Here is a 14,771-nt window from a genome sequence, read left to right on the forward strand (position 1 = left end):
TGTTTTTTTTTTCGCAGTGGATTTCAAAGAATTCGGTTTTGTAGTTCCTGATTAAATCAATAAAATATATTTACGCATTCATTAATTTTTTTGAGTCACTCTGTATATGCAAATCCAAAAAATATAAATGGAGTGATAAATGACAAGTACAGACTCACCATATTTTGTACATTTTAGATATGATTTATTCGGCAAACTTTCGAGCTGACGTCATCAAGTTTTTGGAGGGGATAAGCAAATATATTTTGACTAGACATTTATTATGCTCTTTATGACCTTAAAACATCTGCAAGATTTCAGAGAATTCGGTTTTGTAGTTCCTGATTAAATCAATAAAATATATTTACGCATTCATTAATTTTTTTGAGTCACCCTGTATATGCAAATCCAAAAAATATGAATGGAGTGATAAATTACAAGTACAGACTCATCATATTTTTACAGTTTAGATAGGATTTATTCGGCAAACTTTCGAGCTGACGTCATCAATTTTTTGAAGGGGATAAGCAAATATATTTTGACTAAACATTTATTATGCTCTTTAGAACCTTAAAACATCTGCAAGATTTCAAAGCATTCGGTTTTGTAGTTTCTGAGTAAATCAGTAAAATAAATTTACGCATTCATTAATTTTTTTGAGTCACCCTGTATATGCAAATCCAAAAAATATGAATGGAGTGATAGATCACAAGTACAGACTCATCATATTTTGTACATTTTAGATATGATTTATTCCACAAACTTTTGAGCTGACGTCATCAAGTTTTTGGAGGGGATAAGCAAATATTTTTTGACTAAAGATTTATGATGCTCTTTATAGCCTTAAAACATCTGCAACATTTCAAAGCATTCTGGTTAGCAGATTAAAAATTAAATTTCAAAATGTTGTTTTATAATTTTGATTTTTTTTTCAAAAATCTGGACGTTTCGGGTGAAAAGTCGATTCGGAGTTGTAAACTACATGTGTAGGACTATGTTATTTTATACAATTGAAAACCCATTTACTATGTACAATTTTGAAGTGACGTCATCGCATTAGTGGTGGGGATGATTAGACAAATTTTGGTTAGCGTTTTACCATCTACATGATATTCTTAATATAAGTACAAAATTTCACAACAATCGGTCGAGTACTTTCGGAGATTATCTGTCTAATAAAAATCCGGGACAACAGACGGACAGACGGACGGACAGACGGACGGACAGACGGACAGACGGACGGACAGACGGACAGACGGACAGACAGACGGAAATGGGAGACCTATTTCTTCGTCTTCTAGGGGTCATGAAAGATCGAGAAAACGTAAAAGTAGAGAGTCGGCCGACGGACTCGATTACAATACTTCCTTTGCTTACGCTCGGGAAGTAAAAATTGACGTGGACTTGGTAAATAAAATTCAAAGACATGGTGAATTTTACAATATGCCCCATAATTATCCTATATTTAGATATAATGTATTTCAGAAAAATTACCAGAAACCACTGGATTTTTCCCCTAAGACAAGAGACATGGAAAATTGAGTCCAATTACTAAGATAAGCTTAACCAATTCCGGGGAAAAGTCGTGGAACAAATATTTAACAATCTGGACTGAAAGTTTTAGGACTAATTTTTTTCTTAAGTAACTGTTGCGCTTTCTGTAAGAAGATGAAAGAATCTTAGAAGGCCTGTTCTATTTTTTTTTTTAAGAACCTAAACAAATCTCAGGAACTCGTTATGTTTTTTTAAACAATTTTAATGATTCTTATGTTTTAGAATATACAAGAATCCCAGGAATTCTTTCTGTTTCTTTGTTTTAAAACGAATCTAAAAGAATCTTGAGAGTCCGAAGTGTCTTTTTTTCAAAGAATGTTACAGAATCTCAAGGCCCTCCTGTGTTTTTTTTTTTAATAGGGAACATATTAGGGACCTCTGTTATTTTGTGTTAGAATGAATCTGTAAGAATCTTGGGAAGTCCTAGTGTCTTTTTTTAAAGAATGGGAAATAATTTTAGGGCCCCCTCTATCTTCTTATTTCAAGAATTTTAAACAATCAAAAATTGTGTTCTTTTTTTAAGAATCTTGAAGAATCTCATATATGTACTTTTTTAAGAATTTAAAAAAAACTTGAGGATCCCCTTATGTTTTTTTTTAATGTGAAAGAATCTTGGGGCGCTAGTGGCTCTTTTTAAAGAATGTGAAAGTATCTCGTGGGCCCCTCGTAGTTTTCGCAATATTGTAAAAGAATCTCCTATATAATATATAATCTCAATATTGTAGAAGAAACCCCTTGTGGATGTTTTCAAAAATGTGAAAGAATCTCAAGGGCTCCTTCTGGTTTTTCAAGAACCTGAAAGAACCTCAGGTGTTCGTTGTAGATTTTTCAAGGAGGTGAAAGAATCTCAGGGGCCTTTTCTGATCTTTTTCAAAATTGTGAAAAAATCTTGGAGGTCCCTCGTAGTTTTCGCAATATTATAAAAGATTCTCGGGGACCCCTTGTGGATGTTTTCAAAAATGTGAAAGAATCTCAGGGGCTCCTTGTGGTTTTTCAAGAATCTGAAAGAAATTCAGGGGTTCATTATGGATGTTTTCAAGAATGTGAAAAAATCTTAGGAGCTTTTTGTGATCCTTAAAACTGTGAAAGAATCTCTGGGACCCCTTGTAGTTTTCTCAAGACTGTAAAAAATCTCAGCAGCCCCTTGTGGATATATTCAAGAATGCAAAGAATCTCAGGGGCGTCTTTTGGGGATGTTTTCAAGAATGTGAAAGAATTTCAGGGACTTCTTCTGGTTTTCGAAAGAATCTGAAAGAACCTCAGGGGTTCGTTGTAGATTTTTCAAGGAGGTGAAAGAATCTCAGGGGCCTTTTCTGATCTTTTTCAAAATTGTGAAAAAATCTTGGAAGTCCCTCGTAGTTTTCGCAATATTATAAAAGATTCTCGGGGACCCCTTGTGGATGTTTTCAAAAATGTGAAAGAATCACAGGGGCCCTTTTTGGATATATTCAAGAATGTAAAGAATTTCAGGGGCCCCTTTTGCGGATGTTTTTAAGAATGTGTAAGAATTTCAGGGACTATTTCTGGTTTTGTAAAGAATCTGAAAGAATCTCAGGGGCCATTTGTGATTCTTTTCAAAATTGTGATAGAATCTCAGGACTCCTTGTAGATGTTTTCAAAAATGTAAAAAAATCTCAGTGGTTCATTGTAGATGTTTTGAAGATTGTGAAAGAATCTCAGGGACTTTTTGTCGTTTTCAAAATTGTGACAAAATCTCGGAGATCCCGCGTAGTTTTCGTAATATTGTTAAAGAATCTCTTCAAAAATGTGAAAGGATCTCAGGGGCTCCTTGTGGTTTTTTCAAGAATCTGACAGAACTTCAGGGGTTCATTGTGGATGTTTTCAGGTATGTAAAAGACTGTGGATATATTCAAGAATGTAAAGAATCTCAGGGGCCCGTTGTGGATATATTCAAGAATGTAAAGAATCTCATGGGCCTCTTTTGGGGATATTTTCAAGAATGTGAAAGAATTTCAGGGACTACTTTTGCTTTTCTAACGAATCTGAAAGAATCTCAGGGGCCATTTGTGATCCTTTTCAAAATTGTTAAAGAATCTCAGGGACTCCTTGTGGATGTTTTCAAAAATGTGAAAGAATCTCAGGGGCTCCTTGTGGTTTTTTCAAGAATCTGAAAGAACTTTAGGGGTTCATTGTGGATGTTTTCGAGTATGTGAAAGAATCTCGGAGACCCCTTATAGTTTTCTCAAGCCCGTAAAAGAATCTCAGATGCCCCTTGTGGATATATTCAAGAATGTAAAGAATCTCAGGGGCCTCTTTTGAAGATGTTTCCAAGAATGCGAAAGAATTTCAGGGACTCCTTTTGGTTTTCTAAACAATTTGAAAGAATCTCAGGGGCTATTTGTGATCCTTTTCAAAATTGTGAAAGAATCTGGGGGGCCTCTCGTAGTTTTCGTAATATTGTAAAAGAATCTCAGGGACCCTTTGTGCATGTTTTGAAAAATGTAAAAGAATCTCAGGGGTCCCTTGTAGTTTCTTCAAGAATGTGAAAGAATCTCACGGGCTTTTTGTGATCTTTCTTAAAAATGTGAAAGAATCTCGGGCACCCCTTGTAGTTTTCTCAAGACTGTAAAAGAATCTCAGGGGCCCTTTGTGGATGTATTCAATACTGTAAAGAATCTCAGGGGGCTCTTTTGGGGATGTTTTCAAGAATGTGAAAGAATCTCAGGGGCTTTTTGTGGTCTTTCTTAAAAATGTGAAAGAATCTCGGGGACCCCTTGTAGTTTTCTCAAGACCGTGAAAGAATCTCAGAGGCCCCTTGTGTATATATTCAAGAATGTAAAGAATCTCAGGGGTCTCTTTTGGAGATGTTTTCAAGAATGTGAAAGAATTTCAGGGACTGCTTTTGGTTTTCTAAAGAATCTGAAAGAATCTCAGAGGCCATTTGTGATTCTTTAAAAATTGTGAAAGAATCTCGGGGGCCTCTCGTAATTTTCGTAATATTGTAAAAGAATCTCAGGGACCCTTTGTGGATGTATTCAAGACTGTAAAGAATCTCAGGGGGCTCTTTTGGGGATGTTTTCAAGAATGTGAAAGAATCTCAGGGGCTTTTTGTGGTCCTTCTTAAAAATGTGAAAGAATCTCGGGGACCCCTTGTAGTTTTCTCAAGACCGTGAAAGAATCTCAGAGGCCCCTTGTGTATATATTCAAGAATGTAAAGAATCTCAGGGGTCTCTTTTGGAGATGTTTTCAAGAATGTGAAAGAATTTCAGGGACTGCTTTGGGTTTTCTAAAGAATCTGAAAGAATCTCAGGGGCCATTTGTGATCCTTTAAAAATTGTGAAAGAATCTCGGGGGCCTCTCGTAATTTTCGTAATATTGTAAAAGACTCTCAGGGACCCTTTGTGGATGTTTTGAAAAATGTAAAAGAATCTCAGAGGTCCCTTGTAGTTTCTTCAAGAATCTGAAAGAACCTCTGGGGTTCATTGTAGATGTTTTCAAGAATGTGAAAGAATCTCAGGGGCCATTTGTGAGCCTTTTCAAAATTGTGAAAAATCTCGGGGGCCTCTTGTAGTTTTCGTAATATTGTAAAAGAATCTCAGGGACCCTTTGTGGATGTTTTGAAAAATGTAAAAGAATCTCAGGAGTCCCTTTTAGTTTCTTCAAGAATGTGAAAGAATCTCAGGGGCTTTTTGTGATCTTTCTTAAAAATGTGAAAGAATCTCGGGCACCCCTTGTAGTTTTCTCAAGACTGTAAAAGAATCTCAGGGGCCCTTTGTGGATGTATTCAAGACTGTAAAGAATCTCAGGGGGCTATTTTGGGGATGTTTTCAAGAATGTGAAAGAATCTCAGGGGCTTTTTGTGGTCCTTCTTAAAAATGTGAAAGAATCTCGGGGACCCCTTGTAGTTTTCTCAAGACCGTGAAAGAATCTCAGAGGCCCCTTGTGTATATATTCAAGAATGTAACGAATCTCAGGGGTCTCTTTTGGAGATGTTTTCAAGAATGTGAAAGAATTTCAGGGACTGCTTTGGGTTTTCTAAAGAATCTGAAAGAATCTCAGGGGCCATTTGTGATCCTTTAAAAATTGTGAAAGAATCTCGGGGGCCTCTCGTAATTTTCGTAATATTGTAAAAGAATCTCAGGGACCCTTTGTGGATGTTTTGAAAAATGTAAAAGAATCTCAGGCGTCCCTTGTAGTTTCTTCAAGAATCTGAAAGAACCTCTGGGGTTCATTGTAGATGTTTTCAAGAATGTGAAAGAATCTCAGGGGCCATTTGTGAGCCTTTTCAAAATTGTGAAAAATCTCGGGGGCCTCTTGTAGTTTTCGTAATATTGTAAAAGAATCTCAGGGACCCTTTGTGGATGTTTTCAAAAATGTGAAAGAATCTCAGTGGCCCCTTATGATTTTTTCAAGAATCTGAAAGAACCTCAGTGGTTCATTGTGGATGTTTTGAAGAATGTGAAATAATCTCAGGGGCTTTTTGTGGATATCTTCAAGAATGTATAGAATCGCAGGTGTGAAAGAATTTCCCGGGCCCCCATTGTCTTTCTTTTTTCAAGAATCTTAAAAATTTTCAGGAGCCCAATATAGGTATTTTTTTTTAAAGAATCTTAGAATCCCCTTGGGAAAGAGTCTCAGGAGCCCCTTGTGTTTGTTTAAGAATTTGAAAGAATCTCAGAGACCCGTTCTGTCTTTTTGTCAAGAACCCTAAACAATTTTAGTGATTCTTTGTATTTGTCGCTTTTTTTTAGAATTTAAAAAAAATCTCAGGTCCCCATATCTTTTTTTTAATATTGAGGACCCCCGTTATTTTATTTTAGAACGAATTTGAAGGAATCTTTGAAAGACTGTTCTTTTGTTGTACGAATTTCTCAAAATCTTGGGGTCCGTGCTTTTTCGAAGTATTTAAAAAAATCTCAAGGACCCCTTGTATCCATCAAAAAATCACCAAAATCTGAGATTTGCAAACAACTTATTAGTAATTAAGTTAGCCGTTCTGGTGTGAAACCGGACAAATCTTCAATTCTGAACAGAGATTGAAGTAATTTTTCCGCATCAGTTTAATCAGAAGAGTTTTTCCCCAGCTCTAATGTATTATCACAAAAATTAAAAATTTATAAATCTACTTTTTATATCATGAGTCACTCACTCCTCAACCCATTTCTGGTCTTCTTATTCTTATTTCTGTGAAAATATCATTAAAAAACAATATCCTGTGGCGAGCAGTGCCATCTGTCCATCATGTATCCAACTCAAGAGATTCGTGTCCGCGCTATTCGATTTTGTTTGTGCACGGTTTTGTTTCGTGGCAAACAATTTACATATTTTGAATGGATTTGTTGTGGTTATGAAAGTTTCCATCTGGAAAGAAATAAATTTATGCCTATGCTATATCTACATATGTATAAAGTTATAGACTTTAGAGATATAATAAATATGTGTAGGTTATTAATATTTTTGGACATTTTAAGTCTTTGATAGCAGTATTAATGTGTCTTTCAAGCGTAACCGCTTACCAGCTTGTCATAACTCGTTAAGCCACCGGTTTCACTATAATCGTCCGATTTGGAAAAACGCGCAACTATGAAGCGTGAACCCTAAACTGAGACGATGCCGTCACATGCAATCCTATCAACCTATGCAAGCCGAGCTTTCACCTATGACACAATTTATTAAAGCGACGCATTCAGAGCCGATCATTGTCAGCGATTAATTGACGTATCAAGCAAGATCCCCGATACGTAAATAACTCAAAACGAAGAAAATTGGACACGACGTGCTTGCGCTCGCCGAAAACCTCATCTCTCCCAGACAGCAGTCGGCATTAGCATGAAGTGGAGATAAATATTTACCCTTAAACTCGGTAATTCTAAAGAAGCAAATAAATTTAATTTCCTCCGCATCTGCAGAATCCGTCTTATCATCGTTTGGTCTGAGAGGGCTGTGAAATCGCGACAGTTTGAAGATGGACGGTGAAGGAACAAGCAAAGTCAAAGCCAAAATCGTCCTGGCAGTTTAATAGTGCTGCACCATTCCTGCGATTCCTGCAAGACCGAGAAAGACGTCGCCGAAAAGCTGTGGTATTTTAGTCAATTGGATGGTTTTCTGGGGCGATACGGCACGCCGTAACGCGTCTTTCTCTCGAGATTTGTGTCTCTAGAGTTCACAATGGCTGATCGTTGAAGTATTTACTGCTACGGCCCGTATGGAACAGGCGCTGATAGCCCCAGTTGCAAATCACCGTAATGTTCCTTTCTGATGCCGCGCACCGCGCTTAAACGCCCTCAAGAACCCCTTTCGATAGGCGATGCCAGCTTTGATTAACTTATGGCTGTTTTCCTGAGGCCGAGGAGGAGGACGCTGGGAGGACGCGCCAAAAATTCCGCTATTAATTGAAGATTACGACCTTCTCTTTTACTCGGCGACGGAGAGCTAAGCTGGGGTTTCGCAGCACTCAAAATATGAAAAGTGAGGTCTCCCGGTTCCGTGCGTCTGTCCTCTACGTTTGTCTGTTTGTTGATATCACACATTGCACATGTGACACGCTTTAAGGATAGGATGGGTTAGAAAATCGCATATACAGGATTTCAAAAAAAAAACAAAAAGTGTATATAGTGTCTCCGAAAAGGTCTTGGGAGCCTTTGGTGTTTTATTTTTGAAAGAATTTGAAAAAAATTCTGTTTGTGAAAATGTTTGAAAAAAATTTTCGGGGTCGCATCTTTAATTTAATTTTTGAAAAAGTTATTAAACACCTTGAAGACCTCTACTTTTCTTAAAAAATGATCTTGTTTCGAAAAAATTTTAGGAATCTCGACGACTTTTGTCTGTTTTCTTTTAACAAATTTGAAAGAAGTGAGTAGAACCTGGTGTTTTGCTTTTTAAACATTTTTTCAAGAATCTTAAGGGTTCTTTGTGTGTGTGTTTTTTTTTTATATAGAATAATATCAGTAACTCCTTGTGGTTTTTTAGACAATCTGAGGGATCTCTAGCTTATTTTTTAACGAATTTAAAGGAATCTTAAGGACTTATGGTATTTTACTTTTTAAAGAACCTCCTTTTTTTTTAATTTGAAAGAAACTTAAGAGCGTTGTGCTTTTAAAAATTTTGAAAGAATTCCAGAGGTCCTTCGGGTATTTCATTCACGAATATTTACTTTAGAAGGAATTAATATTAAATCAGAAATTGTCAAGGATTTTAGGCAAAAAAGATTATGATACAATTTTTGTTTGTTACAAATAAGTTGATAAGAAAATGTCTGATAATAACAATTATATAAAAAAATTGGTCTAAGGTTAATTCGATATACTTCCCGCTTCTTTGAAAAATAGAAAGAATTGATTTTCGAAACTGTTTTTTGTGGTTACCTCTATATTTTAAAACAAGTAATAGCGGTTTTTCGGCATTTCAATTTTGGGAATTTTTCAAATTTTCGATATTTTAATTTTACATTTTTCGATTTTTGATGTTTCTATTACTCAATATTTTTGTTTATTGATTTCAGATATCGATTTTTCGGTTTTTCAATTGTTTGGTTTTTCCATTGCCCGATTTATCGACTTTTCGATGTTTCGATTTTTCAGGTTTTTGTTTTTTGTATTTTCCGATTTCTCGATCGTTCAATTTTTTGATTCTTCAATGTTTCTTTGCTTTTTCAATTTTACGATTTATGCATTTTTCAATGTTTCAATTTAGGGATTTTTCGATTTTTCGACTTTTAGATTGCCCGATTTTGTACATTTTCGATTTTTTGATGGTTCGATTTCTCAATTATTTAATTTTGAGACATTTTAATTTTCGATTTTTGAATTGTAGAGTTTCCGATTTCTTGATTTTTCGGATTTTCAATTCTTTGATTATTCTATTTTTGAAGTTTTCGTATTTTTAAATTTTAGATTTATCAATTTTTTAATGTTTCGATTTCTTAATCTTTGGATTTTCTACTCCTCGCTTTTAGATTTTTCGGTTTTCCAATTTTTCGATTTTTAAAATTTTTGATTTTCCGTTTCTTCAATTTTCGGTTTTTAAATTTTTCGATTTTTTAAATTTTGAACTTTTCGATTTCTCGATTGTCTAATTTTTCGATTCCTCAGGTTTTCGATGTTTCAGTTTTGGGATATTTCAATTTTTCGCTTCTTCAATCCTTAGGGATTTTTCGATTTTTCGACTTTTAGATTGCCCGATTTTTTACATTTTCGATTTTTTGATGGTTCGATTTCTCAATTATTTAATTCTGAGACATTTTAATTTTCGATTTTTGAATTGTAGAGTTTTCGATTTCTTGATTTTTCGAATTTTCAATTCCTTGATTATTCTATTTTTCAAGTTTTCGTATTTTTTAATTTTAGATTCATCAATTTTTTAATGTTTCGATTTCTTAATCTTTGGATTTTTCTACTCCTCGCTTTTAGATTTTTCGGTTTTTCAATTTTTCGGTTTTTAAATTTTTTGATTGTTTAATTTTTGGAATTCTCAATGTATCCAGATTTCGATGCTTCGATTTTTTTGATTGTTCACTTTCCCGATTTTTCAAATTTTCGATTTTTTAATGTCAATTTTTTTTTATTTTCTCAATTTAAAATTTTGGATTATTTTGATTTATCGATTTTTCAATTTTTCGATCTTTTGATACATATTTCGATTTTTCAATTTTTTAATTTATAGATTTTTTAAATTTTACATTTTTAGTTGTTTAATTTTTTTAATATTTCGAATTTTCGATTTCGTTTCTCAATTTTTCAGCACTTTAACTTTGGGAATTTTTCAAGTTTTCGATTTTTTTGAATGTTAGATTTTCCAGTATCGATTTCTCTATAATTTATCGATTTTTCAATTTTTTTACTTATTAGATTTTTCGCTTTTTCGATCTTGCACTGTTTGAGTTTTAGTTTTAGATCTTTCGATTTTTCGATTTCTTATTTCCTCGATTTTTCAGCTTTTCAGTTCTTCAATTCTTCGATTTTTCAGATGTTTGATTTTTGTATTTTTCGATTTTTTAAATTTTGAATTTTTCGATTTCTCCATTGTCCAGTTTTTCGATGTTTCAGTTTTGGGATTTTTCAATTTTTCGATTCTTCAGTTTTTTTCGATTTTTCAAGTTTTCGATTTAAGAATTTTTGAATATTGCATTTCGACTTTCAGATTGGCCGATTTTTTTACCTTTTCGAATTTTGATGGTTCGATTTCTCAATTATTTAATTTTGCGATGTTTTTATTTTTGGATTTTTTGAATTTTAGAGTTTTCCATTTGTTAATTTTTCGAATTTTCAATTCTTCGATTTTTCAATTTTTCGTATTTTTAAATTTTAGATTTATCAATTTTTTAATGTTTCGATTTCTCGATCTTTCGATTTTTAAAATTTTTGATTTTCCGTTTCTTCAATTTTATCGGTTTTTAAATTTTTAGATTTTTTAAATTTTGCATTACTCGGTTTATCGATTCTGCAGTTTTCGATTTTCGACATTTCGGCTTTTCGATTTTTCAATTTCTCAATTTATATATTCTTTAGTTTTAGATTTTTAGTTGTTTCTTTTTTTATTTTACGATTTTTTGATATTTAAATTTATCAATTTTTTTATTTTTTATTATTTCGAATTTTTGATTTCTTGACATCCCGGATTTTCGATCTTCAAAATTGTCCGACTTTTCGATTTTTCTATATTTCAAGTTTTCGATTTCTCATTTTCCTGCACTTCAATTTTGAGTTTTTAAATTTTAAATTTTCCAGAGTGTCGATTTCTCTATAATTTACCGATTTTTCAATTTTCAGTTATTAGATTTTTCGATTTTTGATGTTTTGATTGCTCAATCGTATGATTTTTTTGACTTTCGGATTTTGATTTATCGATTTTGCAGTGTTTGATTTTTAGTTTTGGATTTTTCGATTTCTCATTTTTTCGATTTTCCAGCTTTTCAGTTTTTCAATTCTTGGATTTTTTAGGTTTTTGATTTTTGTATTTTTCAATTTTTTAAATTTTGAATTTTTCGATTTCTCGATTTCCAATTTTTCGATTCCTCAATTTTTCGATTTTAAAATTTTTCAATATTTAGGGATTTTTCGACTTTCAGATTGGCAGATTTTTGATTTTTGATGGTTCGATTTCTCAATTATTTAATTTTCGATTTTTTGAATTTTAGAGTTTTCCATTTGTTAGTTTTTCGAATTTTCAATTCTTTGATTATTCTATTTTTCAAGTTTTCGTATTTTTAAATTTTAGATTTATCAATTTTTTAATGTTTCGATTTCTTAATCTTTGGCTTTTTCTACTCCTCGCTTTCAGATTTTTCGGTTTTTAAATTTTTTGATTTTTTAATTTTTGTAATTCTCGATGTATCGAGATTTCGATGCTTCGATTTTTTTGATTGCTCACTTTCCCGATTTTTCAATTTTTCGATTTTTTGATGTGACAATTGTTTTTATTTTCTCAATTTAAAATTTTGAGTTATTTTGATTTATCGATTTTTCAATTTCTCGATCTTTTGATACATATTTCGATTTTTCAATTTTTTAAATTTTACATTTTTAGTTTAATTTTTTTGATTATTTCGAATTTTCGATCTCCTGACATCCTGCTTTTTCGTTCTTTAAAATTTTTCAACTTTCGACGATTTTTCTGTGTTTCAAGTTGTCAGTTTCTCAATTTTTCAGCACTTTAACTTTGGGAATTTTTAAGTTTTCGATTTTTTTGAATTTTAGATTTTCCAGTATCGACTTCTCTATAATTTATCCGTTTTTCAATTTTTTAGTTATTAGATTTTTCGCTTTTTCGATCTCTCAGTGTTTGAGTTTTAGTTTTAGATTTTTCGATTTTTCGATTTCTTATTTCCTCGATTTTTCAGCCTTTCAGTTCTTCAATTCTTCGATTTTTCAGATGTTTGATTTTTGTATTTTTCGTTTTTTTAAATTTTGAATTTTTCGATTTCTCCATTGTCCAATTTTTCAATTTCGCAGTTTTTTGATGTTTCAGTTTTGGGATTTTTGAATTTTTCGATTCTTCAGTTTTTTTCGATTTTTCCAGTTTTCGATTTAAGAATTTTTTAATATTTCACTTCGCCTTTTAGATTGGCCGATTTTTTTACCTTTTCGAATTTTGATGGTTCGATTTCTCAATTATTTAATTTTGCGATGTTTCTATTTTTGGATTTTTTGAATTTTAGAGTTTTCCATTTGTTAATTTTTCGAATTTTCAATTCTCCGATTTTTCAATTTTTCGTATTTTTAAATTTTAGATTTATCAATTTTTTAATGTTTCGATTTCTCGATTTTTCGATTTTTAAAATTTTTGATTTTCCGTTTCTTCAATTTTATCGGTTTTTAAATTTTTTGATTTTTTAAATTTTGCATTACTCGGTTTATCGATTCTGCAGTTTTCGATTTTCGACATTTCGGCTTTTCGATTTTTCAATTTCTTAATTTATATATTCTTTAATTTTACATTTTTAGTTGTTTCTTTTTTTATTTTACGATTTTTTGATATTTAAATTTATCAATTTTTTTATTTTTTATTATTTCAAATTTTTGATTTCTTGACATCCCGGTTTTTCGATCTTTAAAATTGTTCGACTTTTCGATTTTTCTATATTTCAAGTTTTCGATTTCTCATTTTCTTGCACTTCAATTTTGGGAATGTTCTAAGTTTTCGACATTTTCATTTTTCGATTTTTTAAATTTTAATTATTAGATTTTTCGATTTTTGATGTTTTGATTGCTCAATCGTATGATTTTTTTGACTTTCGAATTTTGATTTATTGATTTTGCAGTGTTTGATTTTTAGTTTTGGATTTTTCGATTTCTCATTTTTTCGATTTTCCAGCTTTTCAGTTCTTCAATTCTTGGATTTTTTAGGTTTTTGATTTTTGTATTTTTCAACTTTTTAAATTTTGATTTTTCGATTTCTCGATTTCCAATTTTTCGATTTTAGAATTTTTCAATATTTAGGGATTTTTCGACTTTCAGATTGGCAGATTTTTATACCTTTTCGATTTTGATGGTTCGATTTCTCAATTATTTAATTTTCGATTTTTTGAATTTTAGAGTTTTCCATTTGTTAGTTTTTCGAATTTTCAATACTTCGATTTTTTAAATTTTGCATTACTCGATTTATCGATTCAGTTTCCCGATTTTTCAATTTTTCGTAATTTCAATTTTTAAAAATTTTTCAATTTTTAATTTTTCGATTTTCAGATCCTCCGTTATTTTGATTTCACGGTTTTTCGATTTTCGACATTTCGGCTTTTCGATTTTTCAATTTCTCAATTTATATATTCTTTAATTTTACATTTTTAGTTGTTGTTTTTTTTATTTTACAATTTTTTAATATTTAGATTTATCATTTTTTTTTTATCATTTCGAATTTTCGAATTTTTGATTTCTCGATTTTTGATGTTTGGATCTTATGATCTTTTAACTTTTCGGTTTTCGAGTGTTTCATTTTTCGATTTGTCGTTTTCTCAATTTTGAAGTTTTTCAATTCCTCGATTTTTCGATTTTTCAGGTTTTTGATTTTTGTAATTTTCTGGATTTTCGATGTTTCAGTTTGGAATTTTTCAAATTTTCCGTTCATTGATTTTTCCAATTTTTCAGTTGTTTCATTTATCAATTTTTCAATATTTTAAGATGATTCGAACGCATTAGTTACAAAACCATAGTCGTGCCCATTTGGTCTAGAATGCGTTTGTCCTTGGAAATGGTAACTAACTAACAATTGCATCAAAAATATAATGCATATATTATATATAAAGGACAAGATTATGCCTTTATTTCTAGTGAGATTTCCCATTTGAAAATGTTCCAATCAACATTTTTTCAGCAAAGACACGTATGTCAATTCCGACACGTGCACTTTATTAAACTTAAACGGTGTTAAATTTTTAGTTGTCTTCTCGTGTGCTTCAAATGAAGAAATTTAATTACCCGTATTAATAAATTAAGATATTCTTCAATTGTTTATGGGTTCTGAAAAAGGAAAGTAATTCAAAATTTTTACGAAGAAAAAGAAGCCACCTGCCGTTGTTCCGGCCAACACTAGGAAGACGTAATTAGACTACCGCTGGTAATAGTATAAAAAGTGATCATACAATTTGGATCTTTTTGCGAAAAATTGCAGATATATGGAAAAACTCAAAACGGATTCATACACCACAAGTATAGGAGTATATTACTATAACATTTAAATCATTTTAATATAGAATCTTTTAAGATGACATCATCAAATTTTTAGTGGGGATGAAGAGTCAAATTTTGTGTGGCGTTTTACAATCTACATGATATTCCTAAGAT

This window comes from Zophobas morio, unplaced genomic scaffold, assembly GCF_036711695.1.
Source record: "Zophobas morio isolate AGI-343-1 ecotype UQ-CSIRO unplaced genomic scaffold, CSIRO_AGI_Zmor_V1 ptg000004l, whole genome shotgun sequence".
Classification (NCBI taxonomy): Eukaryota; Metazoa; Arthropoda; class Insecta; order Coleoptera; family Tenebrionidae; genus Zophobas; species Zophobas morio.